We start from the raw sequence: 25,478 nt of genomic DNA on the forward strand, positions 1-25,478 counted from the left end.
ATTGCTGTTCTTTGGGATATTTCACTTTTGGTTCATATTTCATTTCCTTTTCTTTGGATTTTTCTTTCTCTAAGTGGTAGATTGTCTTTGTGGGGAAAAAAAAGTGTTGTGAAATGATAGTAGTGTTTCACGCTGAACTAACATGGGTGATGTGGTTGGGGAAGGACAAACTCCTGTTGCACATATGCACACATTTTTACTCCTTCAAGCAAGTATTTGTCGAAAGGATTGCAAGACTGATTCTCAGAAAAAGATCTTTTAAGTACCCACGATTCCACTGACCTTCTGTCTCGACGCTAAAATTTCCCTGAAGCTATGCTGATAAGCATATGTGCACTTGTTCATTTAAGAAAATACATTGCCAAACCTGGAGTCATAAATATTTGTTCATTCTTGGGTCAAGACTCCCAGCTTCAGCATATTGTCTTTAATTTAGCATCCTTTCAGATCGTGGGCACATCTCCTCTATGTTCTTAACTAAATTAGAAGTAGACTCTCATATGTTTTTCCTTCTGTTTTTTCTTTTCCTTTTCTTTTGTTTTTTCTTTCTCTAAGTGGAAGATCATCTTTGTAGGGGAAAAAGATGTTGTGAAGGGTTGTTGTGTTATGATAGTAATCTTTCACACTGAACTAGCATGGGGTGACATGGTTGGGGAAGGACTAACTCCTGTTGTGCATATTATGCACATATTATGATATGTAGGGTAGTTTGCGGTGAGTTAAAAACTGAAAATACAACCTGCCATTATAGTTATTAACACTTGTCTTTGTTTCCTTTTTTAAAAAAATATTTATTTATTTGGCTGTGTCAGGTCTTTCTTGTGGCATGGGTATCTTTAGTTGCAGCATGTGGGATCTAGTTCCCTGACCACAGATTGAACTTGCATCTGCTGCACTGGGAGGGCAGAGTCTTAGCCCCTGGACCGCCAGGGAAGACCCACCTGCCCTTACTGTCATGAATTGTGTTTCAACTGGAAATGCCTGTAAGAGAAAGAACTCAGTGTGGATGCCTCTGTGCCTTAAGACCAAGCTAATGGATGTATGTTGCTGCTAAGTTGCTTCAGTCATGTGTCCGACTCTTTGCGACCCTATAGACTGTAGCCCGCCAGGCTCCTCTGTCCACGGGATTCTCCAGACAAGAATACTGGAGTGGGTTGCCATGCCCTCCTCCAGGGGATCTTCCTGACCCAAGGATCGAACCTGCATCTCTTACGTCTCCTGGACTGGCAGGCAGGTTCTTTACCGCTAGCACCACCTGGGAAGCCCAATGGATGTATGAGGCTGACACACCCAAAGGAGCACCTCCTGTGTACCTGCACTTTCAGTTCATGATTTGAAAAGAATTGGATTTTACCAACATTTGAATTTGCTGCAACACAAATGCCTTATCTAGAAGCACTCTCTGTGGTGGCTTCAGTCATAGCCAAAGAAACTCAGCTCCACAGAGAACGGTGAAGTGGCTGATGGCTTCAATCAGAAAGGAGATGCAGCTGTGTGGGTCCCATGAGGCCGTCTGCCACAGCATGCCCTGTGCTCCTTGGGATGCTTGAAGCCGCCATGCAGGACATGACGGCTGGCTCCTCCCGAGTCTTCAACACTGCTTCTGAAGATGCTGGCTGTCACCCATTGTGTGCCCCTGAGCAACATCCAGAATTTCTATGTGAGCCCCGATTGGAAACATCAAGGGCAGAGATATTCTTCCGAATGTCAGCACGTTTCCCCTCCTGGTGATGCTTTGGCTTTAAGAAAGATGGTGCATGTGTTACAGAGAGAGAACAGATGCCTTATTCTGCCCCTTTTTTGAGTAGAACAGAAGTTTGCACCCACTGTCATATCATAACCCACTGTTTCTTCAGAAACATGAGTTGGTGGTCCAGACTGTCTGCTAGAAGAAGTGCTGTATTCTGCCATGACACTGTCCCAGCATCAGAGCCAAATGGATTCAGGGTGACAGTGGTTGCTTCTAAAATAGATATTCTCTGTCTTCCCAGAGGTGAGCTTCCCAGGTGGTGTTACTGTTAAAGAACCTGCCTGCCAGTGCAGGAGACATAAGAGATGCATGTTCAATCCCTGGGTCAGGAAGATCCCCTGGAGAAGGGAAGGCAACCCACTCCAGTATTCTTGGCTGGAGAATCCCATGGACAGAGGAGCCTCACAGGCTACATACAGTCCATGGGGTTGCACAGAGTCAGACACGACTGAAGCGACTTAGCACGCACTCACATCTTCCCAGAGGCAGGGCCTTATTGTACCTGGCTGAACATCAGGCTTGAGTTTCACGTTTTTCAAAGAAAAATGTGTTGTCGAAATATTTAGACTTGCTGAAGCTCCCGGTTTCTGGAGTTGCTGTGGTGGATACTACTGAAAAACAAGAAGCACTTGGCCAAGCTACCTCTTGAGAAAAACATCTAGGAAAGCATCCCACATGGAAGGAATTGCCACTGCACCCAATCTGTACTAACAAAGTCTTCTAAATGTCCACGCTGGCTGACACCTGAGGGCGCCTGGAAGCCTGCAAGACTCCTTGAGCTCTATTTAGACAGAGCATCCAGATGCAGATCAGGCCAAAGCTAACTGCACTGCCTGAAGCAAAAGTCAAATAAGGCAAATGAATTCAGCTCCAAGAGGCTTAGAGACTTGTGTTCATCATCAGCACCAGCCATGGTCAACTGCCAAAGTGAGCTGTGAAAGCTAGGGTTCTGTTGGCTCCAGCAGAGCTATGCAAATACAGGATTTTAGTAGGCCAAATGCAGAGAGCTGACTCATTGGAAAAGACCCTGATGCTGGGAAAGATTGAGGGCAGGAGGAGAAGGGAGTGACAGAGGATGATATGGTTAGATAGCATCACTGACTCTATAGACATGCAATTGAGCAAACCCTGGGAGATAGTGAAGGACAAGGAAGCCTGGTGTGCTGCAGTCCTTGAGGTTGCAAAGGGTCGGACACAACTTAGTGACTGAACAACAACAATCCAATTTAACTTCAGGGTCATCCAACCCTCCCTTTCTCTTATGTGTTATTCTCTGCCTTCTGAGTCTTGGACCCAGCCTCTGTGCACTGTTGTTGAATAGAATATCAGACACAGAGTTTTGGGTGAGATAGAAAAGAATAGCATTATAGGTTTGCCAGGCCAAGGGGGACAAAGAGGGCTCCTACCCTCAAAAGTTCTGTGTCCTAACCTGGGAGGATTCCATGAGTTTTACAGCATAGGTTCAAGGGCAAAGTTGCTATTAAGATTTGGGTGTGTGCACTTCTTTAGAGACAGGTATTCTCTTGATGAACTTCTCTGATTCCTTTAATTGGCTTCAGGTGGTCTTCTCTGGAATAAAGAATGCTGACATCTTTCACTTATTGGGGTTTTATATCTTCATGGCAAATAGATGGGGAAACAGTGACAGACTTTTTTTGGAGGGGCTCCAAAATCACTGCAGGTGGTGACTGCAGCCATGAAATTAAAAGATGCTTGTTCCTTGGAAGAAAAGCTATGACCTAGACAGCATATTAAAAAGCAGAGACATTACTTTGCCAACAAAGGTCTGTCTAGTCAAGGCTATGGTTTTTCCAGCTGTCGTGTATGGATGTGAAAGTTGAACTATAAAAAAAGCTGAGTGCAGAAGAATTGATGCTTTTGAACTGTGGTGTTGGAGAAGACTCTTGAGCGTCCTTTGGACTGCAAGTAGATCCAACCAGTCCATCCTAACAGTCCTGGGTGTCATTGGAAGAAATGATGTTGAAGCTGAGACTCCAATACTTTGGCCACCTGATGTGAAGAATGGACTCGTTTGAAAAGACCCTGATGCTGGGAAAGATTGAAGGCAGGAGAAGTAGGGGACGACAGAAGATGAGATGGTTGGATGGCATCACCGACTCAATGGACATGAGTTTGAGTAAACTCCAGGAGTTGGTGATGGACAGGGAGACCTGGCTCGCTGCTGTTCATGGGGCCGCAAAGAGTGGGACACTACTGAGAAACTGAACTAACTAACTGGTCCTCTAAAGAGCTCAGAAGATATTGTTATGTACATCCCTTGAGGTGGAAGGAGGACCCTGCCCCAAGGCTGCACTATTCTTTCTTGGCTTCCCCTCCCTTATCTCTGCATCCCCTCGCTTCCCTGATTAGCAATTGTTTGAATTTGCCCTTCCAGAGTCAGGAAGGTCATGGAGGCTGGAGTCTGTTCCCTACAAACAAGGAATGGGAGACATAGAAATGCATCTGTGCCCAAAAGCCCTACAGGGTCCTGTTCAGTGTCAGTCTTTGCCCAAGTTTGATGAGCTTTTCACTCCAATAAGCTTTTCTGGGTGAGTCCAGGCCCTTCACTCATTCCTTAGTCACTCATTTCTCAAATGCATGTGGATTTCTGTGGGTGTTGGGTGTGTGCTAAGCCTTGGATATCTGCATACATGGGCTTGGCAGTCAGCTGACCCACCATGCACAGCTTCTGCTGGTGGCCTCTGTGATGGTTGGGGGCCCTGTTGTCAGTTGTCACACTCTGGCATCGCTGGCTGCTGATCTTTAAAAGAGATGTCCCTGGCAAATGTGTTGCTGTTTTAGAAACTTAACTAGACAAGCAGAAAAAGATGATGGCTGGAAGAGTGGAGTAGAGAGTAATAAATAAAAAGGATCATTCCACTTCCATCATCACAAGGATCCTCCACAAAACCTTTTTGGAATGAGGTTAGATACTTGTGTGTGTGTGTGTGTGTGTGTGTGTCCATGCATCCTTAGTCATGCCCAACTCTTTGTGACCCCAACTGGTCTGTAACCCTCCAGGCTCCTCAGTCCATGAAATTTTTTAGGCAAGAATACTGGAGTGGACTGCCATTTCCTCCTCCAGGAGATCTTCCCAACCCAGGGATTGAACCCATGTCTCTTACACCTTCTGCATTAGCTGGCAGATTCTTTACCACCAAGCGGCCTGAGAACCCCCTAGACACTCATACAAGAATAAAAAAAAAAAAAAAAAAAAAAACCTGATTCAAATGTAACAACTGTGCCCTTTCAGTTCAGTTCAGTTCAGTCACTCAGTCATGTCCAACTCTTTGCGACCCCCTGAATCACAGCATGCTAGGCCTCACTGTCCATCACCAACTCCCGGAGTTCACTCAAACTCATGTCCACCGAGTTGGTGATGCCATCCAGCCATCTCATCCTCTGTCGTCCCCTTCTCCTCCTGCCCCCAATCCCTCCCAGCATCAGAGTCTTTTCCAATGAGTCAACTCTTCGCATGAGGTGGCCAAAGTACTGGAGTTTCAGCTTTAGCATCATTCCTTCCAAAGAACACCCAGGACTGATCTCCTTTAGGATGGACTGGTTGCATCTCCTTGCAGTCCAAGGGACTCTCAAGTCTTCTCCAACACCACAGTTCAAAAGCATCAACTCTTCAGTGCTCAGCTTTCTTCACAGTCCAACTCTCACATCCATACATGACTACTGGAAAAACCATAGCCTTGACTAGATGGACTTTTGTTGGCAAAGTAATGTCTCTGCTTTTGAATATGCTATCTAGGTTGGTCATAACTTTCCTTCCAAGGAGTAAGCATCTTTTAATTTCATGGCTGCAATCACCATCTGCAGTGATTTTGGAGCCCAAAAAAATAAAGTCTGACACTGTTTCCACTGTTTCCCCATCTATTTCCCATGAAATGATGGGACTGGATGCCATGATCTTCATTTTCTGAATGTTGAGCTTTAAGCCAACTTTTTCACTCTCCTCTTTTACTTTCATCAAGAGGCTTTTTAGTTCCTCTTCACTTTCTGCCATAAGGGTGGTATCATCTGCATATCTGAAGTTATTGATATTTCTCCTGGCAATCTTGATTCCAGCTTGTGCTTCTTCCAGCCCAATGTTTCTCATGATGTACTCTGCATAGAAGTTAAATAAGCAGGGTGACAATATACAGCCTTGACGAACTCCTTTTCCTATTTGGAACCAGTCTGTTGTTCCATGTCCAGTTCTAACTGTTACTTCCTGACCTGCATATAGGTTTCACTAGAGGCAGGTCAGATGGTCTGGTATTCCCATCACTTCTTTTGTAATCCTTCAGCCAGCCTAATTGTTCAGTAAGAAGCAAGGACATTCCAGGCCCCTCTAGTACACAGAGTTTTTTCTGTTGTATTTTCCTTCCTGCCTGTTAGTGAGTTGGTGAAAACAGATGTGTATTGAATAAAAAGGGAAGCGAGGTTGACATATGCTTTGAATTCCTCTCTAGATATTTACAAACTAGCATGTTTTGTAAACAAATGTTCGAAGGAACAATTTTAGTGATCAAAAAATAAATAAGTAAATAAAGCATGTTTGTAAACCAGACTTAGGGTCTATATCCAGAAGGATTGAGAGCACCAAATTAGCAACAATGAAAGATAGAAGGAAAAAAAAAAAAATGATCTTGCAGAGCTTTAAATTATTTACTGAGTATTCCCTGGCAAACTGTTTGAACAGTAATAAAATGTTAAAAATTGAGGTAGTTACATACATTTACATTCAACCCATAACCGTGCATGTTTAAAAAAAAAAACAAAAACAGCTGCCTGTTTGTCCTACAGTATGTCTTTACAGCAGAATACATTTTGCCACTGCCTGTTAGACCTTGCAATAAATAATTTTCTTCCTGTGCAATAATTACTATGAGATGATGATCAGAATTTTATTTAAAGCCAGTTGAAGCGGTTTTATGCTAGCCGTTACTTGAAATGTTCCAAAGCAAATAAACTTTATGAGAAGTGCCACATGTCCTTTGGGCTTGACTAATACAATTTTTCTCTCTCTAAAGATGGAAATAATCAACCTAAATTTTGAAAGGCCCAACTAAATATTTCAGAATGCTTTACAAATCATAATAAAGCAGTCTTTATTAAACCATAAAAATAAATAAGTTTTATTTCAGATGAAAGCAAGTGTCCTTAAGAGTTCTACTTCTCCAAGAGCAGAGTGTATTTTTCATTTTATGCTTCATGTAACCCAAGTAGTCTTTCCTTTTAATTAAGGTGACAGGCTTCAGTTTAACTATTTACTTACTAGCATTAGGTCAGTTGATTTAATTCAGTCAGTCTCCAAAGGGCTCCAAAGTTGAGTTATATGCCCCCAAAATTTATATGTTGAGGTCCTAACCCATAGACCCTCAAATTGTGACTCAAATGTAATTAGTTATGTTAGGATGCTAAAGTAAGATGAGCCCCTAACCTGATACAGCTGATGTCTTTATGGAAAAAGGAGATTTGGACATAGACACACTCAGGGAGAATGCCCTGTGAAGATGAAGGCAGAGACTGGGTTGATACTTCTATGAATCAAGGAACACCAAAGATGTCCAGCAAACCACCAGAAGCCAGGAGAAAGGCATGAACCAGATTCTCCTCCACGGCCTCTGAAGGAACCAACACTGCTGACACCTTGATCTTAGACTTCTAGCCTCTAAGATCATTAGTCAACAAGTTTCTGCCATTTAAACTACTCACTCTACAGTACTTTGTGATGGCAGCCCCAAGAAACCAATGCAGACCCACCTCAAGGCTGTTCATCTGTTCACAAATATGAGCAGATACTTGCGGGTCAGGCAGATAAAGCAATGCAAATAAATACAGGACCATGTAGGCTTACTTAAAAGTGTTGCTGTGTTTTAAATACATAAGGCTCTATTGCCCTGATTTCTTAACGAATCTTCTTTTCATTAAAAACTAATTATTTATTTATTTACTTGGCTGTGCTGAGTCTTAGTTTCAGCACACAGGATCTTCCGTCTTTGTTGCTGCATGGGGAATCTTTAGTTGCAGCACGCAAACACTCAGTTCTAGCATGCAGGATCTATTTCTCTGACCAGGGATCAAACCCAGGCCCCCTGCATTGGGAGCATGGAGTCTTAGCCACTGAACCACCAGGGAAATAAATCCTGAGGCATTTTCTTAAAACAACTACTTGTAAAGAATTAGATGTGGCAAGGGTCATTGAACAAATGCATTGTATTTTAATTTTTAAATTGAAGTAATAGATATGGTCAAAAAATAAAATATTATAAAAGTGCTTATAATGAAAGCAACAGTCCTCAACCTCATCTGTCTTCCTCCTAGTTCCCTCAGAAGCATTCAGCCTTAATTTTTGCTTCCTTTTGCATTGTTTTTTAGCTTTCTTGTGTTTATCCCATGTCTTTAGATATTATGCTTGTCTCAATCTAAACAAATTATTATAGGCTTTTTATACTGACTTTCTATCATAATGGAAGGAGACTTTTTTCCTTTTTCATCACTCATGGCTTTCTCTCCTTCTTTCTAACATGGTGACATCATTATCCTTGGTTCCTCTGTGGATTCACTCAGTCACTTCAAAAGCAAACCTCTGTTTCTCCCAGTCTAACATAGACACTATCTCTTATCACTCCGTTCGTAAGACGAGGCTATTAGTATTCCTTTGTCTTCACCCTTCTCTTTCACAGCCTTTGTCATCATCCTTCCCGTCTGTCCTAAGTTGCTTCAGTCCTGTGTGACTCTTTGTGACCATGTGGACTGTAGCCCACCAGGCTCTTCTGTCCATTGGATTCTTCAGGCAAGAATACTGGAGTGGGTTGCCATTTCCTTCCCCAGGGGATCTTTCCAGCCCAGGGATCAAACACCTGTCTCTTACGTCTCCTGCACTGGCAGGAGGGTTCTTTCCTACTAGCACTACCTGGGAAGCCCATACTTGACTTTATTGCCAAGACTGAATACAGTTACACTCTGTTCTATAAATGTAGTCAGTCTTCCAAAGTTTTCTATAGCTTGATTCAAAAAGTTGAAAGCCAGAGATCAGCCTTTGCCTTATGAGCAACCAGTGTGGTACCTGCAATCATATTTCTTTCCCCGTGGCTTCAAAGTGATGATCCTTGTCAATGAAGTACATTTCTAGCATCATATCTGGATGGATCATCAATGACAATGCCCACCAACTGAGCTTTGTCCATGATTTCAGTCATTATTAATTCCTTGGTTTTCTAAGGCTCTCCATATCAGAATCTTTTGTCTTTGGGGCAGATTTGGATAATTGCTCTCTAGATCTGCTGTATAGCTGTCTTGGGTTGGAACTTCTATTCAGTAGATCCTATAATCTCCTCTTTATTGGTTTCCTGTCCTTTAAGTTCCATAAAGGGCTTCCCCAGTGACTCAATAGTAAAGGATCTGCCTGCAATGCAGGAGACACGGGAGATACCGTTTCGATCCCTGGGTCAGGAAGATCCTATGGAGGAGAAAATGGCAACACACTCCAGTATTCTTGCCTGGAGAATTCCATGGACAGAGGAGCCTGGTGGGCTACAGTCCAGGGGGTTGCAAACAGTCAGACATGACTGAGCGCACAAGTACAAGTTCCTTAAAAACTTGTGCTCAGGAGATGAAATTATGAAAATATCAGTACTAAATCCTCATACATGATTGATATTTACTTGATATGGACAGATAGAAAATTATTTTTCTCAAGAATATTTTCTGTGATTTAATTCTATCCTTGATACTGTAAAAGTCTGTGATATATCTAGGTGTTGCCCCTTTGAAAAAATTCTTTGGTATTGGACACTTCCAGTTTAAAGAGTGATGACTTTCAGTGCCAGAAAATTGTCTTGTTATTTTTCAAAAAATTCATTCATGTTTTTCTTCTCTTTCTGGAATTATTTTGAGTCAGGCTAGTTGGATTTTTCCTTCCTCTTCAATAATTTGCAGCCCTTTGTCTTTTTATCAAGCATGTTGAGAGCTTTGTCTAGCATCTACCATTTCCCTCAACCTATCTATGAGGTTTTATTTTTTATTTTTTCTTCTTGCAGTGGTCTAAGGAGATATCAGTGGTAGTAGTATTTTAGTTCTAAGAACTTTTTGTGTTCTTGTTTCATGAATGTAGACTATTACTGAATTTCTCTAAGGATATTATTTAGAACTAAGGTTTGTTTTCTCTTTATCATGAGTCATCTCACTTTGCTGTGGTGTCAGGTTTTTTTTTTTTTTTTTCCTGTTTGTATGGGAGCCTTCCTCATTGATTTTGCAGACTTACTTTAAGTATATGGTAGCCACTGGGTTGGGAAGATCCCCTGGAAAAGGGAAAGGCTGCCCACTCCAGTATTCTGGCCTGGAGAATACCATGGACTGTATAGTCCATGGGGTTGCAAAGAGCTGGACACAACTGAGCGACTTTCACTGCTCCTCACAAACTCTCAGTTCTCTGCTCATTTTTAAGAAGGAAGGAGTAGAGTTTGAGCTCTAAGCACATTGGTGAGGTTTGTGAACTGTGAGCTTGACTTCAGGTGAGCAGGTAGGCGTTGAGTTGTAATATGTGGGATCCTCAAGTATCTTAATGAGGGGAGTTTTTTCTCTGAGGGTCAGATGTCCACATTAGCTTTTTTTTTCTCCCCCAATGCAGTTAATCTCTTTGGAGAATATTGTTCTTGAGTTGTTTGTCTTGTTTGTTCTTCTGCCTGGAGGGAGGGGTCTCAAATTCTGCAAGGGCAGTTGGCCACCTCACTGGGTCCTCAGGATGGAGTCTTCTGTGTCCAGGTCCTGCACTGTGCTGGCTTCCTCATCAGCATCATCAGCCAGCTCAGCTCCATCTATTCTGTAGCTCAGAGAAATGAGATGAAATATCTCATCTGCTGAACGACTCCTTCCACTCTCTTCTTTATTTCTTTATGTCCTTAATAAATAACATCTTCCCTGCATGAGTTTTGAACAGTTTGGCAGGCAAAGTGTAAATAGTACTAAACATTATCTCTACTGCCTATAGAAGCCAAGTTGGCAGCACTAATTACTCTGTGTCTGCTAGCCAACTTAACTATTTCAAAAGATTTCTGGGGTGTAACGTTAACTAACTCTGGAGGGTAAACACCCTTTATGGAAGGAGACACTGGAACAGAGGAGAAGCATTTTTCCCTACTAACATGCTCCAGCTTATTGTTTTCCTCTTATTTTATTTGTATAATCAGCTGGAGACATGGCTCATCTCTCCAAAGAAGGAAAGTGAAAGTGTTAGTCATTCAGTCATGTCTGACTCTTTGCAACCCCCTGGACTATACCCTGCCAGCCTCCTATGTCCATGGAATTTTCCAGGCAAGAAAGAATACTGAAGTGGGTTTCCATTCCCTTCTCTAGGGGAATCTTCCCAACTGAGGTATTGAATCCGGTCTCCTGCATTGCAAGCAAATTTTGTACCGTCTGAGCCACCAGGGAAGCCCCTAAAGCAGGAGTCAAACATTTTGCCAAGATAGCCTTTCCTCCATCTTCATGGCGTTTTGGGGGGATCACTTGGGACTCCTGGTGAGCATTTTATAAATTACACTAAGAGGTACTGAAATGGTTCAGAAGAGCATGTTATTTAAATCAAATCCAGGGTCACTGTCTTCCCACGATATAAAATAAATCCCAGATTTATTTCTTATCCCAAATAATGTCCAGCCATGTTATCCAACGTAGCACATCTGAGGTTTTGCAGTAATATTAAACAACACCCAAAAGATAAAAATGAACAAGGGCATTCCAGGAATGAAATGCCAGCAATGTAGAGATGCTTTGAATTTTAATATAATCCCCATCAAATACCAAATTCCCAAGGAGAAATTAAAAATCAAAGTTTAAGTCCACTTTCATGTTGAAGTCCAAAGACATTAAAGTTCAAAGGAATTAAAGTCTAAAAATCGATATCTCTTGCCATTGTGTGTTAAAGTTCAAAGTCCACAATTCTTTAGTTAACTAAAGTGTAAAAACCATCCTCCCCAACTTTTTTACTCTAAGTCAGACTAGTTGGAATTTTCCTTCCTCTTAAATAATTTGCAGCCCTGCCAGAAGAGTTCTCTGGGGTTTGGTTTCTTCAGCAGCAGGGGCTGCCTCGCACTGGAACTGGTGACGTACTTTCAGGGCCTCAGGAGATGCCTTATTTCAGCATCAGCTCCCACTCACCTTCCTGTTTAGGGATGTGAACCCTAGCGTGTACCCATCACCTTTAGGGAAAAAGCTACCCTAAGCCCACGAGAGCAGTTATCCCAGACACCGGTATGCACTGAAGACCAGAATACCAAGGCCATGGCAGACCGTTAAGTAAAGTTCATATTGACTACCTGTTGCTGCTCCAACACATTTCCACAAATTTAGCCACTTAATGCAAATTTATTATTCTCTGGTTCTGGAGGTAAGAAGCCCAACACAAGTCTCACTGGGCTTTTACATGGCTAAGATCAAAGTGTCCAGAGGGCTATGTTCCTTCCTGGAGACTTTAAGGGGGACAGACCTTGCCTTTTCCAGCTTCTAGTGCCTGTCCACATCCCTTGATTGTGACCCACTTCCACTGTCTTAAAAGCTGGAGACATGGTGTCTCTGATGAATTTTCCATCGTCACATTGCTCATGACTGCTGCCAGGAATGGTCCTCTTAAAGACCCGAGTGATTAGACTGAGCCCACCTGGATAATCCCAGAGACTCTCCTCAAGATCCTTAAATGAATCACAGCCTCTAAGTCCCTTTTACCATATTCACGGGTTCTGAGAATTAGGATGTGGCTGTTTGGGGGGACCATCATTCTGCCAACCACAGCATCAGAGAGGAGATGAGTAAATGAAGATCTCCTTGGATTTAGTGAGTCAAATGAGGCCAAGTCTGGCAGTCCCTGGCTTCCAGAGTTCACAATGGGTGAACTTACATTGAGTCACAAGAAAAAATTTCCAGCAAAAGGTTAATTAGGGTATCGTGCATTCATACATCTTGTCTCTTCCTTGGGAAGGTAGGATCGTAAGCATTGCTACCATCTTGCCAACATTTAGATAGCTTCACTGGGTGTGTCAGCTGGGGTTTGACCAGAGAAGAGTGAGAAGAATGAATGACATGGGAAAAGGGATTTATTCTTCAGAGGAGACCTGACACCCCAAGGGAGCTGGTGAAGAAATCTGAAGAAGGCTCTGCCTCTATGTCTGGTGCTGGGGCTAAAATTGACCTAGGTGGCCAGGTAAAGACAAGGGAGAAAACCTGGATATGAAGCAGAGGAGAGACAGGGCCAGTGGGCACCCATGAGAACAGCCTGGCACCCTCTTCTGCCTCGCCTTGGCTACAACCAGGCCAAGTCTAATCAAATTAGGAAATTCAGACCATGAACTTCCTGCCACCCCCACTCTTAGTCCTGAAGACTGAAGCAGCTCTGTAGGCTCTGGGTCTAATTCATACATTCATTCATTAAGCAAATGCTTGTAGAATGTCTGCCATGAAGCAGTGAGGTCCAGTTGCTTGAAATTCTGGGGTAAATACCCAGGTACCCTCTCGCCAGAGACCATCCTCAGGATATTGCACTGTCCCCAGTGGCCAAGATGGTGACAGCTATGTTCCAGCGAGCCAGACATTTTGATACAGTGTTTTTAAAGGAGTTTATGCTGCCGTACGTTATGGTGAGATAATGTTGTCGGCTGACCCAGTCTCACAGCCTTTCTTTATTGCGCACTCCAAGGAGTGGCTCACCGGTGGACATAGCGACAGCCGTCCTGTCACATCGTTTCCTGTGCTTTACATTCTTACGGCCTGACCTGAGGATGGAGGCATTCTCTGCATTCTTGTATCCCCAAAAGGGATGAACAAACATTCCTGAACACCCACCACTTACTAGTCATCATGCTGGACGCCCTGAACATGCCTGGTGGTGCCCTGAGCCCAGATTTAAAGTGCCAGCATCACCGCTGGCATGCCTGTTCTGTCCCCACAGCCTGTCTGCCTGATACCATGACTTCCCACTCCCCAACCCCCTGCAATCAGTACCGATTTCCAGGCCCCAAATCTCTATGATCATAGCCTGGGACTCATTTTTACTAAGCTCCAACAGCAGTTCTCATGATCGTGGATGGATGTTTCAGGAACCTCACTTTCTCTTTTCTCCAAGCCATCAGTTAACCCCCCTGTGGGTGACTTGAACATTTTTGAGAGATGCCAAAATATTGCATTGCTAACAGTAACTAAGTTATGAAAATGTGTATCTCCTCTACCATTTTTTATGAATTAAAAATAATTTGAGGTTACCACTTTTTCTAATGCAGTTGCCCTTGTGACAGAGAAGCCATGGGGTGACTTCTAACAAATGTAGCAGACATTGCTTATAACGGTTACCTAACGTATAGCCCGCAGTAAGCAACTGGTGTTGCTGGTACTCTGAGCTGGAAGGGGGTTTGCCACTATCATCACCCTCTACTTCCCTGCAAAACCTCTTGGGGTTTGCTCAGGACCTCTGTCCGCCCATCTGAGATGATTGCATGAGTGTATCCCTTTTTCCAAGCCACCGAGGTAGCATGTAGGCTGTTCCCACACTGTCTGAGGTCGTCTTCATTTCTCTTCACCATGATCACGGGTTGCTGGTGACGTGAAATATACCTCAGCTTACCTGCAATTAAGTTCCAGAGCATGCCAGCATGTTGTAAAGTTTCAAAGGAAAGTATTTACCAGGGGTGTTTTGTCTTACTTTGTTTATTTGCCCGGATGGAAATGTACAGTGTGTTTTACTTGTTAGGTCTGACAATGCATAACTGATTTGTGACTCTACTTTGCAACCCACGACTTACAAGTTAATTAGAAGCACTTTTCCCTAATTATATTTGAGAGTTTGCTCTATTTGCTCTACAATTATCACAAAAATTACATTAGCTAGTGTTAGCGAACACAACATCGAAATCCCCACCGGATCCCGGAGAAGAGGAGTGAATTAAAGAATGTCTGCCTCCCCAGCCCGACACCTGGTTTCCTTTCCAGCAGATGTTTTTATCTGTTATTCTCCATGAAATGTTCAAAGACAAACTTCATTCCTGGTTGTCCCTTAGAGGCTGGAACTCAGCCTGGAGGAGAGACATTTCGGTTTGGGTTTGCACGTGCCAAACTGCCTTCGCGTAGGGACTCAGTCTTCACGTGGCCTGCCCGTCATGAGTGAGAGTCCATCTGCCATCATGGCTGCTGGATGCTGTCAGTGAGGTGCCTCCCGTGGGAATGCTCAGAAGACTCTCCGAAATGATTTCTTAGCACAGGGACCTGTATCATGGAGACCTGTGATGCCAGGGAAATAAAGAAATAGTCCTGAGCAGCTGGTCTTCATGTCCATCTTCCTTCTTTCCTGTGTTCTCCAGTGTACTTCTGAGCAACACTACATGCAAGGCTGAGTGGATGATATAAAATATGAAGATGATGTAGGTATGAGCTCTGTCCCCAAGGAGCTGTCAATCAAGTCTTAAGAGAGGAGATGTGGGTACAAAGTAAGCACTGAGAAAGGGCCAGAAGAGCTTAGAGGAGCAGAGAGAATTCTCAGTTGAGGGAAGTGGACAGAGGAGCGTGGTAGGCTACAGTCCATGGCATACAACTGAGCCGACTTCACTTTCACTTTCACTTTTACTAAGGAAAGTGGTGTTTGAACAGTAGTCCCCTCTTCTCTGAAGTTTTCCTTTCTGAAGTTTTGGTTACCTGCAGTCAACAATGGTGTCAAAATATTTAAAAATTCCAGAAATAAGCAACTGATGAGCTTTAAATTGTGTCCATTCTGGGTAGTGTGATGAAATCTTCACGCCTGGGAGTGAATTGCCCCTTTGTCCAGCATGTCCTGTCCATTAATTGGCTCATCTGGGGTAGTAAATGGCAACCCACTCCAGTATTCTTGCCTGAAAAATTCCCTGGGCAAAGGAGCCTGGCAGGCTGCAGTCCGTAGGATCGCAAAGAGTCAGACACAACTGAGCACACACACATCCACACACGGCTGGCTCAGCAAGAGTAGTGATGCTGGCAATTCAGATATTCTCTTACAGTGCCAACTTTCTAAGTTACCTGATGACTCAGATGATAAAGAATCTGCCTGCAACGCAGGAGACCTGATTTCTATCCCTGGATTGGGAACATCCCCTGAAGAAGGGAATGGCAACCCACTCCAGTATTCTTGCCTGGGAAATCCCTGGGACAGAGGAACCTGGACGGCTACAGTCCATGGGATTGCAAAGAGTCGGACACAACTTAGCGATTAAGGCTAACACATATGTATAGAAAAAACATATGAATACTATATATATAAGATTTGTTACTATCTGGTTTCAGGCACCCAATGGGAATCTTTTTATGTCTTCATCTTTGGTCCTACTTCCTTCTAAGGAGATTGGCTTGCCTTTTTGGAGGTTTGGAGTCTTCTGCTGTCCTTTAAAAGTTGTTCAGTAGGAATTGTTCCAAATTCTGATGAATTTTTAATGTATTTGTGAGGAGTCAGGTGATGCCCCCATCTTACGCCTCCCCCATCTTCTTCCATCTCTCATCACAGTAAATCTTGGAAATCATCCCCCTCAGATCAAGGGGGCTGACTGCATTAGGTTGCAGAGATGGCCATGCATTTGGCTTTCAGATAATGGGAGCAAGAGAATAAAACGTGAGTCAAAAAGGCAGTGGGGAGAAAGCCCCCATACGTGAACCTAGAATCACCTCTCCTCCAATCAGAATGAACTATGTCATTTGTATATATGCATGGGGAGCAGGCACCCTCCCGCACACACGTCCCCACAAATGGTCCCTTCTGTATCTGCTGATGCCACCCTCCTGGCATTAAGACCCAAGGTGGCCTACTTCAAAGAGTTCTGGTCTTTTCTCTCCATCCATATTTGCCTTTTAATCTCTTACCCTTCGAGAAGCCAAGTGCCTTTCAGGGAGAGGGCATTGCTGGATGGTGACTTATAATTCTCTATGGCAGAGGTCCCCAGCTCCCTGTTAGGAGCTGGGTTGTACAGCAGGAGGTGAGCAGTGGGTGAGTAAGAGCTAATACAGCTTCATCTGTATTTACAGCTACTCCCCGTCACTTGCATTACCGCCTGAGCTCCGCCTCCTATCAGATCAGCAGCAGTATTAGACTTTCATAGGATTGTGAACCCTACTGTGGGCTGCACACGTGAGGGCTCTCGGTTGGGCACTCCTTATGAGAATCATCGGGAAACCATCCCCCTCATCCCCCGTCTGTGAAGAAATTGTCTTTCATGGAACTGGACCCTGGTGCCAAAAACCTTGGGGGGCTCTCCTCTCCGTAACTTTACCTCCTTCACCCAAATATTGCTGGAGGTCCCCCCAGGGCCAGGATTGTTCTCATCAGTGAGAAAGTGTGCACACACCATTAGTTCACAAACAAACAGTGATTAGGAACTCATTTACTGTGCAAATGGCAGTTGTCCAACTTAAAAGTTTGGAAATTTTTTCAAGTAATTTTTAAACCATGGAAACTTGATCCTAAAAGTATTAGTACTTCACCCTGGGCAGTCCTGTAACAAACACATGGAGCACTTACAAATAATGGTACACACTGGCCAGAAGAGCCGCTTGCCCTACATTCTGTTTGGCTTTCACTCATGTTGGATTTCTTTTGTTCAAGCAAATGGATTGTAATTCATAAACTCATTTCCATCTTCAAGTGGCGTACCTGCTCGGGTCACAAATATAGCTTTGAGGCTTATCTTCCCAGTTACTCATTAAAAGCAAACACGAGCAAGTCCTCTAATCTGATCCCCAGACATATTTAACAGTTAGAACCATATTTTAGGGCTTCCCACATGGCACTAGTGGTAAAGAACCTGTCTGCCAAAGCAGGAGATGTAAGAGACTTGGGTTCAATCCCTGGGTCACAAAGATCTCCTGGAGGAGGGCATGGCAACCCACTCCAGTTTTCTTGCCTGGAGAATCCCATGGATAGAGGAGCCTGGTGGGCTACAGTCCGTAGGTTGCAAAGAGTCAGACAAAACAGAAGTGACTTAGCACAGCATATTCATATTTTACATTCATAAGTATCAGTAGTAAAGTGGCTACTTTAATTCCTCACATTTTAGATTGAGATATGTTTTTAGACTAAATGACATTATCCCCCATATTTTATTCTTGATTCAAAAACCTTTTTCCTCTTAAGTTAGTGAGAGATAGTAACATGGAATCTAAGGCTGGAAAATTCAAATTCCAAAGCAGTCAGAAAACATTTTTTATTAATAAAAAGAGGATCTTGGCCATTAACCATGGTGGGTTTTGTTTTGTTTCTTGTTTTTTAAGTTACTTTATAGTCTGGATGGAGCAGATGTTTAATTTCATATTGGTTCCAACCAGGCTCAGGGCAATAGAGGAAAAGAGTTTAAAGAAGAGAGAGAGGAAGAAAACCAAGTACATTTGTTTTACTTTGGCAGTGGAACCTCAGCTCCAGGGTGCCTTTCCCAGATGCTCAGCTTTTCCTTTGACTCTGGAGGCATTTTCTGATACATGTAATCATTCACACACACACACCCCACTATGCGTCCTTCACAAAGGACATTTATAGGCAGGATGGGGTTAATTTGCTTTATTCCTGATGCCCTTTTCAGGAAACTTCCCGAAGCTTTGTTAAATTTACAGGAAGTAGAAATTTGTATTTAACACACAGCTATGGTTATGAGATGAACATGGATCATTTAGGATTTTCAGGCAGTTTATCAATTTAATAATTTTCTGCGAAAGTGCCCCTGCTATTAACTTAGTTATTGGAGTGTGTAAACACAGATGTGAATTGTTATTGTCATGTGTAAACTTCACTTTGAACACAACTAGGTATTTATATTAATAACTTGAACAGAATGAAAGTGGGATTGAAAAGAAAGAAAGGACCATGTGATTCCAGGATGGAACTTTCCCAAAAGCAAGCACCGTCTGATTAAGCCACACAGTCACTGAAAAGAAAGGGGTATGTCGCTACCGTTTGCTGATGAACCTCCAAACATCAGGATCTCATTAAAAGTCTTTTTACCCCAGGGAATCCCCTTGTCATCTCTAGGTAGCTTTGCTAAAGCTGCCATTAGGGCTGAGATGTAACATACCACTATCTGAGTTGCTATGGAAACAGTTCTATCTATGCAAATTACTTTTTTAAAATCATTAGGGCCACAGAAAGTCTGACATACAAAATTTGCAAGGGTTCTAGCCCACAGCCACTCTTGGCATTGTGTCTTCCTTCTAACTGTCCCCAGTAGTTGTTGTTTTTTTTGTTTTTTTTGTGTTTTTTTTTGGCTGTATCTGTTCTATACAATCACTATTGAATCCTTAGAAGAGATCATAGTTGTAAGAGCTGAAGGCAGGGAATTGAGAGAATCACCTGCAGGAAGTTTTGAGAGCTCTGGGGGCTGTGGAAGAATAAAGTTACCCAGACATGGGATGGGAAAAGAGAGAGGCTAACGTCAAGGCATAACTATGGAAGACGCCACCTGTCTCCACTCATCCCTCTTCAAAATTTAAAAGACACTGGTATACATACAAACGTAGGCATGCACACACCCATGCAGGCGTGCCTACACACACACACACGCTGGCATGCACACACACACGGACACGCTGACACACACATGCGAAGAACCTCAGATTTATCACACATTTATGTCCCTTGCACAGCCCTTGCTCTGCCAGGCACAGATCTGCCTTAGAAGGACTGCTGTCCCTGGCTTCCTTTGTGTAGCTGTTTTATACACCACACTTAATAGGGACCTTATAATTTTCCAGCAGAGCTTTGCAGTTCCCCCGCCCCCCACCCCCACCCCGCTGGTCAGCGCAGCTTCCCTTGGCACAGTGTGTCCTGCTCTGCTGGTACCCAGAGGTGTCTGTCCTGAGCCCCCAGGAGGCTGTCTCTGAGCGGTGGTGTGTGACCCAGAGAGGAGGAATGACCTTCTGCCCTTTGCATTCAAGTTTGCCCTGAAATTCCCCAGTAGGGTTTCATATGCCCCACGCATTACAAAAATAGCTCTTCCCATCTTTATCTCCATGGCTAACCAATTACTGGGCTGGGGACAGATCCAAGTAAAGCCTCCCACTCTGGTCACCGAGTCCCTACTCTCCATCACTGCCTCCTGTTCATGGTACCAGGTGGCTGGTTCCCACACAAGTCACTTCTCTTCTCAGAGGCTTTCCTGCCCTACTTGTCAGTTACTGCCTAGCCTGACTGACCTCCTCAGAGACACCCATGTCCCCATGGTGCACAGAGCTTGAGTTTTCCCCCGGAACCTCCTGGGCCTATATTCTCATAGATTCTGCCAGCCCCACATCTCCAGGCTGCCAGGAGTGCCCAGTCTTGTCTGAACTCAGCAGTAAATGAGAGCATCAGCTAAGATTCTCACCAGCATCCCAGCCACATGTGACTCCTTTATGGCAGTGGTCAGCTTACACCATAACAAGTGTGGATATTTCAGTTTGGTTCTCCGAGGAATCTGCTTGCCTTTCCATGTTTGCTATGGAGTAGCAGGACTGAGAAAGTCTTGTCCAGCTGAGCTCTTGGGCAGAGATGGAGAAGCGATGGGTGTTACCTGGCTTAGGGGTCCAGGACCTCAGTAGATTAGCCCACTGCTCTAAAGGCACCATGAGGTAGAGATGCTAAAACTATGAGCATCATTTATATGATTCAGTGCCTAAAATTTTTAAAGTGTGCTCTCAACAAAGCACAATTATCTTGTTTTCTTTTTTGCTTTCAATGCTTTAAATATTAACCTAGACTTCAGCTTCCCTGGTAGCTCAGATGGTAAAGAATCTGCCAGCAATACCAGAGACCCAGGTTCAATTCCTGGGTTGGGGAGATCCCCTGGAGAAAGGAATGGCAACTCACTCCAGTATTCTTGCCTGAAGAATCCCCATGGACAGAGGAGGGGGCTATAGTCCATGGGGTCCCAAAGAGTCAGACATGACTGAGGGACTAACACACTACCTTCCAAATAAGTAGTTTACAATTTAAGCCCCCATTATCCTACTTCCTTTGCTAGTTACAGAATGAGTGCTGTAGGCCCAGCCTTCCTTCCATGAAGCTCAGGGTGGTAACTTATTTCCCTGTCAAAAAGCAGAGTTCTTAGTTCATTATTCCCAGCGGGTGAGAAGTGTGTCATTGTTATCCTCATGTTGGGATAAGAAGGGACCATTGAAAAGCTAACATATATCCCAAAGCAAAAGTTCCTTCTTATCTCAATAAAATCAATTTAGAATTCTTTCTAAATTGATTTCTTAATTTCTAAATTGAATTCTTAATAGAATTCTTTCTAAATTGCTTTCTCCAAGCCAATCACATGTATATATAAAATTAGATATCGTCCAGGCTTATCAGATTATTTACAGCTTTAATTGGAGGATATAAATAAGATGAAATGCTTTCAGACCTCAAACTTACTAAGTTTTAGGAGTGAAGGCCAGAATATGATTTAATATAACCACATCTCCTATAACAGAACATCCCTTCCTGTGAAGAATTGTAGGTATTATAGAGTATCAGTGTTATGTGTCTGTAAATATATGTACTTAAAGGCATAGTCTATAATTTAAATTGTAGCCTTGTTTTAGAAAATATAGCAGAGTGCTCCACATTTATGTTTAAAATGAATGTCCATGTGATTTATCTTGAAATGTTTCTATTGAGGAAATTATAGCCATCTGAAATGGAGAAAAATTAATCAAAATATGAAAAATTGCTTATTATTGAACATACCAACCAACTCCATAATTAATAAATATTGTAAAATATATGAGTTATCTCTGTGCGGTAATTTTAAGTAAAAACATTCGAGCTGTGAAATATAGTTCATATGTAGTCTGAAAAAGAACACTAAAACATAGGTCTTTTTTTTTTTTAAGACATGTCTTTCGAACAGCTAAATTTAAATAGAGGAGTCATGATATATTTGTCTTCCTTGTACACTAACTTGATAAAAATTGTTACATTCTTTTCCAGGTTGAAATGATTAAATGTCATGATTCCTCTGACTCTAATTAATTTTAATGACAAAATTTATATGCTATAAATTTCTAATTTTAAGTGCATTTTTAATAATCATAAAATTCTACAAGGCTCTATTGACTTCCCTCCTCTCAGCTATACCAGGCTTCCTCATTCGCCCTGCACCTCATTTTGTTGCTACCATCTTCCATCGTGAGCCATTATCAATCATTCTTCCCCCAGCCAGTGTTGATATAACAGGATTTTCCATTTCTGTGGCACAGCAGATATTTCATGTCCTCTTCTATTGTGAACTAAACCACAAGCTCCTTGAGGGCAGTGGCAGAAGTCATCTGTGTATCCACGATGTTCAACCCAGCACATAGTTGGAGCTCAAGAAAGCCCTCCTGCATTAATTTGTTTGGAAACTCTGTTCGAGTTTTATCCTTATTCAGCTGGGCATCTCCTCTCAAACATACTCCACAGCTAATGACCGCTGTTTTCTTCTCCTTTTAGTTGTTAAGAGAGAGGATTAGAGCAGTGGTGGACTTGCTCCTCCTGTTCACTGACTGCTCACCTGTCTCTGATTCAGAGTCAGAGCCTGCCGGGTGAAAGTATATTAACCCTTCTGTAGGGAATACCACAACAGTGCAGGGGTCAGAATGGGCAGAGAGAGATCTCATTGCTACTTCAGACAGTATAAAGTCAGCTTGAGTTTTTAAAAGGCCAACTTTCTGTCTTTTTCAGCTCTTTTCTACTTCATTACTTTCCATGCTACCACCTCCACCACCGCCACGTCCACCTCCATCATCATCCCCCACTCTGCCGCCATCGCTGCCCACCACCACGACCGTCTCTACCACCACCATACCAATAGCTACCTGGATTCAATGTGTCACCTTATATACATTTATCCGATATAAACAACTAGCTACCTGGATTCAATGTGTTACCTTATATACATTTATCCTATATAAACAACTTAACGTAGCATTTAGATTAATTGATGCATGTTTTCCTGTAATAATATTGAGAATATTTTCCATTAAATTATATAACTTTATTATCGCAAAGCATAATTCACTTGGGAAAAAAATTGACAATGCTGCCTGAATATTGCCATAAAAAGCAACTCAGTGTCAAAGATCACAACATTTGTTTCTGCGAGAGATTTTTCAGAATTTAAATGAATGATACAAACATTTCCCTCTAATAGTTCATTCCATATAGTTTAATGATACTATACATCTAATCACTCTGAGCAAAGACCCAAAGAAATGATACCACTCAGTGTCTTACTTCTCATAAATATTTTTTCAGTATATAGGAGATGATAGGTAAGTTGTTGCTAATCATTTGCAGTGCATATATATATAACATACATATATATATATATTTTGATCATTTTTTCTCTTAAAAACTAGAGTCTAAGTAGGGCCTTTGATCCTTGAGTAGACAAGAATTTGCTTGCTTTTTGTAGTTTTTAACAACAATGTGAATCCTGACTCGCAGATAGCATGTTAGATACACCATACTGTAGACAGAATTGATAGGAAACTGAAAATCCAATGCCTTGAGTTTTGTAACTGAACACTCAGTTTTCTTCTCTAGAAAACTAGAGACTAGACACCTAGAAACAAAAGCACAGGATTTTCTTCTAAGGCACACAATATCTTCAGCCTATTTTTCTGAGAGCTCTAAGTTCTTATTTTATTCTATGCTGAAAATCTAAGTATTTAAGAATTTGTTGAGGTTAACTAAGAGATATAATACTCACTCAAGTTTGCAGGTGTTATAAACTCTGTCTATAACATTCAGTTACAGGATTGTGTACTTGGACCCTATTATTTCAGACCCCAGAAGAGAGCTTATATTTTAATGTTATCATCCTTAATGCTTATTAAGAGTTTATATAAGAAACCAGCATGAGAAACATATCAGCAAAACCTACCACCTTGTTCTTATGTTGTTTGCTCCCTTTTATATCACTCTTTTCTTAAATCTGTTGGGCATGAGGACAAACGAACGGTCGTTGAGTAGGGCAGTGACATAAATCTCCACTGCTGGGTAAGAACATGAATCTGACAGTGATGACATGATGGATTGGAGTAAATAACCTGGTTAGGGATAAACAGAGGTAGTGAGAACAGTTAGGTTATTGTGGTATTCCAAGCTAGAAATGATGTGGTATTTTAAGCTGGAAATAATGAATCAGAATCATAACAGTAGAATCCAATTAGGATGATCCTGGGTCCTGAGTTCCATTATTGCAAGTTGGAGTAGAGAAACTGGATGACTCAGAGTAGCATGGTGTGGAGAGAGGAGTAGAAATTACCGGATAGATAAGTAGGAGCTCATTCCACGGGTTGAGTTCATCCTGCTCTGCAACCATACCAGTGTTACCACCCTCAACCTACAGATACAATACAATGGGGATATACTTACTAATGTGCATGATTAGAGCTTTATGGCCTTAGACTCTGGCAGCAGAGAAAAGAGTTTGCTATTGAATGTTATGTGGCCACCTGGATGGGAAGGGAGTTTAGGGGAGAATGGTTACATGTATATATATGGTTGAGTCCCTTTGCTGTTCACCTGAAATTATCATAACACTGTTAATTGGCTACACCCCACTACAAAATAAAACGTTTAAAAAACAGAGTTTGTGATTGAAGCAATGTGAAAATGTGAGCATGCATCGTCAACCCTGTATGTGACTATTGGCTGCAGGTTCCCAGAATCTTTTTACACATTCTGTTGATAATTGTCTCAGCTTGCTCCTAGCAGAACACGAGTTAGACAAATCATGTCAGGGGAAACAGCAAAGACAAGTGTCACCTGGATTTCGAAAAGAAGTGTTACTCACAGAAAACAAATGAATTACAAGATGCCATTGGAAGTGAAATGTAGGTATCAGTAGATTAAGGGTCACAAAAGATAAGGGTTAGAAATAACAAAGACAAATAGTGATTGTGGGCATCAGTACTGCTTCTGATAACTTCTAAATTCTCCAGGATCTTCACAAGTCTGCAACTTTTAGTAGCTTCATTTATGTGTTTATTCCCATGCACGACACAACTGGAAATACAGTAACAAAAAATATGAACTGACATTTCAGAAAGCAGCATGCAAGAAGCTCATATGCTTGGGTTTAATTAAAAGGAATTGAGAGGGTTAATTCTTAGGTAGGTTGATAAGGAGTCTGGGGCCCTTGAGAAGGAGAAAGGGAGCCGGGGCCCTCGAGGAGGAGAAAGGGACAAACTTTTTTTTCCCTATATTCCTTCCTCTTAATTACATAAGAGTTTTTTTGTTAAGCTTTGAATTGTTATAGCAACAGTCTATTTCTTCTAATACTAAGCTTCTTTAAGCCCAGCTAATGATTACACTTTAATAATAACACATTATAATAATTACACATTAATAAACTGTGGAAAATTCTGAAAAAGATGGGAATACCAGACCACCTGACATGCCTCTTGAGAAACCTATATATATGCAGGTCAGGAAGCAACAGTTAGAACTGGACATGGAACAACAGACTGGTTCCAAGTAGGAAAAGGAGTATGTCAAGGCTGTATATTGTCACCCTGCTTATTTAACTTATATGCAGAGTACATCCTGAGAAACGCTGGGCTGGAAGAAGCACAAGCTGGAATCAAGGATGCCGGGAGAAATATCAATACCCTCAGATATGCAGATGACACCACCCTTATGGCAGAAAGTGAAGAGGAACTAAAAAGTCTCTTGATAAAAGTGAAAGTGGAGAGTGAAAAAGTTGGCTTAAAGCTCAACATTCAGAAAACTAAG

The 25,478-nt window shown here is 42.3% G+C and overlaps 1 protein-coding gene across 4 annotated transcripts in view; it reads left to right on the forward strand.

Annotated features, from left to right (window-relative positions):
- CTNND2 (catenin delta 2) overlaps positions 1-25,478 on the forward strand; it is a 1,127,175-nt gene that overhangs the window by 879,390 nt on the left and 222,307 nt on the right. The gene's annotated exons all lie outside the window — the stretch shown is intronic.

This window comes from Bubalus bubalis, chromosome 19 (genome assembly GCF_019923935.1).
Source record: "Bubalus bubalis isolate 160015118507 breed Murrah chromosome 19, NDDB_SH_1, whole genome shotgun sequence".
NCBI lineage: Eukaryota > Metazoa > Chordata > Mammalia > Artiodactyla > Bovidae > Bubalus > Bubalus bubalis.